This window comes from Pinus tabuliformis, chromosome 4_2, assembly GCF_031772625.1.
Source record: "Pinus tabuliformis cultivar Carrire ecotype Pingquan chromosome 4_2, CPIR1, whole genome shotgun sequence".
Classification (NCBI taxonomy): domain Eukaryota; kingdom Viridiplantae; phylum Streptophyta; class Pinopsida; order Pinales; family Pinaceae; genus Pinus; species Pinus tabuliformis.
In genome coordinates, this window is record NC_142304.1 from 600,390,998 (window position 1) to 600,396,071 (window position 5,074).

The 5,074-nt window shown below is 36.0% G+C and overlaps 1 pseudogene; it reads right to left on the reverse strand.

Moving 5' to 3' along the window:
• Positions 1–1,359: 1,359 nt before the first annotated feature.
• Positions 1,360–2,886, reverse strand: LOC149170721 (cytochrome P450 710A1 pseudogene; annotated as a pseudogene).
• Positions 2,887–5,074: the final 2,188 nt, after the last annotated feature.

Consider the following 5,074-nt stretch of genomic DNA (forward strand, 5'->3'; position numbering starts at 1 on the left):
CTGGAGGCCTCCTCTTGCCGCCCATTTTTTCCTGTCAAATGCGATGTAAAGTTTGTGAATATAAAAAGAATAACTTGGAAGCATTTAACAAAAACAAATTCAAAAGCAGCATGTTGCTCGGAAGTTGGCTGGCGTCAATCTGTGCCCCTGCAGGAGGAAGGAGGAAGATTCAAGTTAAAATGGTTGTTGCGGCAACCCATAAGTTTTCTGTGAAAACATTTAGCTTCCAGGATGTCAAAAAAAACATTGGTCATGTCCACCTGGAATGATTCATTCCGGGTAGACAATCATAATGGAAATAATGAATGATATGAGAAGTGCAAGTGCAATATGCTTTCACCTGGCACCAGCATTTCTACCAGTCATCTGTGGATATGGCTACTGATGAGGGAAGGTTGTATGATAAACAGGTAAATGCAGTCATGCTCCTTTCAGTGGGTAAAGAAGAGGATTTTTTCTTCCAGTTATGGCACCATGCATGATTGGTCTGTTTTCTGCATTGCAACACCATCTGGTGAAAAAGCAAATTAAATTCCAATTGCAATTCTCTTCAATCCATAGAGAAACTGTGAAGATGCATCCATACGATGACAAAACCAACTACCCTTTTTGTAAAATTATGCCTTATCAAGAAAATTGCCCAGAAAAATAGAGAGCCGATGTCAAGATTGTTCATGAACAAATGCATTCATGATTGGTGATCTATTTTCTGTATTGCAAAACCATCTGATGAAAGCAAATTTTCCAAATGCATTAATACTCTTCAATCCAGAGAGAAACAGAGAAGTTGCCTCCATATGATGACGACCCAAACTACCCTTTCAATCATATCCTTTTCTGTGAAATTATCTCTTAAAAATAAAATTGCCCAGAAAAAATAGGGAGTTGATGTCACTACAGTTCAGAACAAATGCATAAATTTCTGTCCAGATGATAATACCAGCTATCTTATGAATCCTCTGTTTGCACACACCATGCTCTAATGCAAGATTAAGTAGCACCAAACGTTAGTAGCTATTGCAGGACATTCACTAGTTTGACCTGGGAGTTTACATATGATATGGTGAAGATTACGTTGAATCGAGAACTGCATATTTCCCCCATTTTTTTTTTTTCCAAAAAGCAAAAACACACACATTCCTTCATTAATATGATGAACAGTACATTAGCTTGTGTTTTACCATCCCTTTTACATCCTGTATCATTTGCCCACAAAAACGAAAACACACTAGTCTTTTACCGGTCCTTCTAAATCTAAAATCCTTATTCTATGTAAAAGCAACATCATACTAGCTCCAAACATGAACATTGACCAAAAACAAAGAACGGCTGAAAACTAGAGGACTGATTCAGACATCATCATATTTTGATGTCCTCATTTTTCCTATTTGAGAGGAGGACAAGACAGTCATCCTTTGGGACAATGGTAGGAACATAAGCGAATTCATCGCAATCAGGAGTCCTGCATCTCTTGCAGTCTACCAATGTAGAAAAGAGAGCAACAAAAAGCATGAGATTATTAAGAGCATATCTTTGTCCAACGCACTGATGAGGACCTGCTCCAAATGGAAGCCAGTTTCGTTTATAAATCTGATGCTCTTGACGGGATGGAGAAAAACTGTCTGGGTCAAACCTATGAGCATCTTCAAAGCCCTGAAATGATGACTCCAACAGAGAAAGAAAGACTATTGAACCTTTGGGAATTGTATGCTTCTCTGTTATGGAAAAATCAGCAGCAGCGATGTGAGGCACAAGTGTTGCAGGTGGGCGGAATCTGACAACTTCTTTTACTACCATTTGTGTGTATTTCATCTCTAGAATCTGTTCTGGAGAAATGGGCGCATTAAAATCAGGCCAAATTCTTCTCTGTTCTTCTCTGACTTTCTCTAGAATTTCTGGGTTGGATTCCAATAATGTTATAGCCCACAACAAAGAAGACGTAGACGCATCTTGGGCAGCAAACAAAAAGTCAAAAGTATATCCTCCAATTTCAGAATCATCAGAATGTGGAGGTCTAGGGGCATCTGTCCTCTTTGCTTCTTTAATTTCCTTTACAGTCTCAGCCATCCAAAAATCAACTAGACAAGCAGGTTCCTCACCCTTCTCCATCATCTTCTTGCTCTCATGAGCACAGCCTGCCAGAATCTTTGACAGACGAGACACCGCATGCTTAGCTTTATAGAATGCAAATCCCGGAAAATCGATTGGCAATGCGCTGAACCCGGTATTGAAAATATTGTAATCTCTGTTAAATTGTTCTCTGGCTTGCTTACTCAAGTGTGGACCCACGAAAACATTCTGCGAGGTCTCCAAATTCATGTCCCTGCAAAGAAGGCGCAACGCTATTGGTTTATCGGAGGCAATCTCCAACCATTTTCTGATATGCTTGCGGATGACATTCTCCTGTATTGCCACATATAATCCCAGAGCCTTGAGAGTGAAGTTGGGAGCTATCCGCCGCCTGAGATCCTTGTGCTCTTCACCGAACATATAGATAAAATTGCGCTCTCCAAAGAGCTTTTGGCCAAATGGGTGTCCTACCAATTGAAAAGCATCAGGTCTCACATTGGCAAATACCTTGTGGGAGAGCTCAGAATCACGAACAAACACAATGAATCTACCAAACAGAAGGTTTCCTGCCAATCCAACACCTCTTGCAACCTTAGCTTGTTCTTCCCAGAAGTTAGATGGCTTTCGCATCATTCCAATAGCACCTCCTAGAAATGGAACCACTATTGAGGGGCCTGGCAGGGACCCTTTTTTTCTGCGGTATGTAACCTGCTGCCAAGCTATTAGCATGACTACCAGGGTAGCCATCACAGAGTACCAGGTTATTGCCATTGGGAAAAATCCCAGAAGAAGTGCAGGATCAACGATGGAATCCATTTGGGTAACAAACAATAAATGAAAATCAATACAATGAGCCTGAATTAATTGGACATGAACTTTTTTTCAGAAAGAAAAAACATACGTACTTTCGTTAAAAAAATAGTTACAATTGTTTTAGAACCTCTAGAAAAACATTGACTGTCCCATTCTTTTGCTACAGAGACCAATCATCTATTTCTTCCTTCTTTGAATGATGTTAATAACAGTATCCACTGTGCGCTTTCTGAACTAAAACATGTATCTCAATTCTTCCAGGATGGTTAAATCTACTAAAAAAAATATCCACCATGTGCTTTCTAAACTAAAACATGTATCTCAGTTCTTCCAGGATTTACTTGAAAAAGATATTATGCATCAGATCATTACCTACACACATTTTTGTTCAAAACATCGAGAGAAAAAGAGATGGTTCATATTTTAACGAAAGACCTTAGCGTATTGAATTCTAAATCCCCCAACCCTTGACATGAAACAAGCAATAAAAGCCCTCGGATAGCAATGCTGTCACATGTAAGAAAGCTTGCTCAATACCATTTTTCATGCCGTTAAATGTGTTATTTTCCATTTTTCATGCCGTTAGATCTGTTATATTCCATGGCTCACATTTATCCACCAGTTACAGGCAATTTCAAAACATGAATTTGATCCTTCCATTCACCTCTTCTGTGAAAGCAGTGAATCTTAGATCTGCATATAATTGGTCCATGGCAATATATGTTTCACATAGAGCTCGTTGAATAGGTTATTAGTGCAGCCTTGGAATTATAAATTTTGATTTGTGCAATTACATTATAAAATTGTTTCAATGAATTTAAAATTGAGGATGTTACCAAATTTTAATTCCAAAAAGTATAATTTTAATCTTAAATTTTGATATGCTAAATTACATTATAAAATTGTTTCAATAAATTTAAAATTGAGGATTTTACCAAATTTTAATTCCAAAAGTATAATTTTGATCTTAAATTTTGATATCCCAAATTACATTATAAAATTGTTTCAATAAATTTAAAATTTGGGATGTTACCAAATTTTAATTTCAAAAGTATAATTTTAATCTTAAACTTGGATGTAGCAAGGTGTCTTTATCCTTTTAACAATTTTTTTTTTGACGTTTTGGATCTTCATCCTTCCCAATAAGTAAAGTTATGGTTAAAATTTTGCCTTTGAAAAATGATGTTTTGAGAATAAATTAACCCTTCACCAATAAAGGTTTGATTAAAAAATTATCTTTCAATAACACAATTATGTTAATTTTTTCACATTTTTATCAGAAGAAGAAAAATGAAATGACCATAATACACCATTGACTTATTAAATCTTGAATTTTGGTTTGAAATTGCATGGATCACTCACAATAAAATCTCCATAACCCTAAAATCAAATGTCCTTGACCAAGACATGCCATAACATTTGTATATATGAAATATAACTAAGGAAATCTTATGAGACATATAAGATGACCAAAATAATTTATGCTATGATTTACATAATCTAATATATATTGAGAATAAAGACCAAAAATTATTCTACACATTCTCTAAACTGGCAAAACAAGTGGGCTATAAGTCCCTAGCTTACAGATTAATTTACAAGGAAAAGACTCCATGAGGGGTTTTCTTCTTACTTTTATGTATCCTTGTTGATTTAAGCAATTAATATCTAAGAATCTATCTCCCAAAAAAATTAATGCAGCGTTGGGAAAAAATAATGGAGTGTTGGAATTATAAATATTGACGTTCTAAAATTGTTTCAATTTTTACCTACTTTTAATCTCAAAAGTGAAATTTTAATCTCAAACCTTGCCGGAAACGTAGCAAGGTGTCGTCGTCATCTCAGTCTCCCTTGACATTCAAGGCGTGGCCAGTAAGCCGACAGGAAAATCGCGGCCGGGGAGAAATTATCAGTTGCTTAGACAAATCCTCCACAATCATGTTTAAAACAATGTCAAACTATACAGTTCATAGCAACCATGTATTTATTATTGTATATATTTATTTATTGATTTATTAATGTGGTGCGCTTTCTTATATTTTATTTTGTCAATAAATTAATGGAAGTCATAGAAATAGAAAGAAGGTATATTACGCTCAATAGGGACGACTTGTGGAAGATCCACTGTTCATGGATTCTATCTGTGTACTCTCAAGTCTTTTCCTTTCTAGTTTTTCTCTTTGTCGTTATT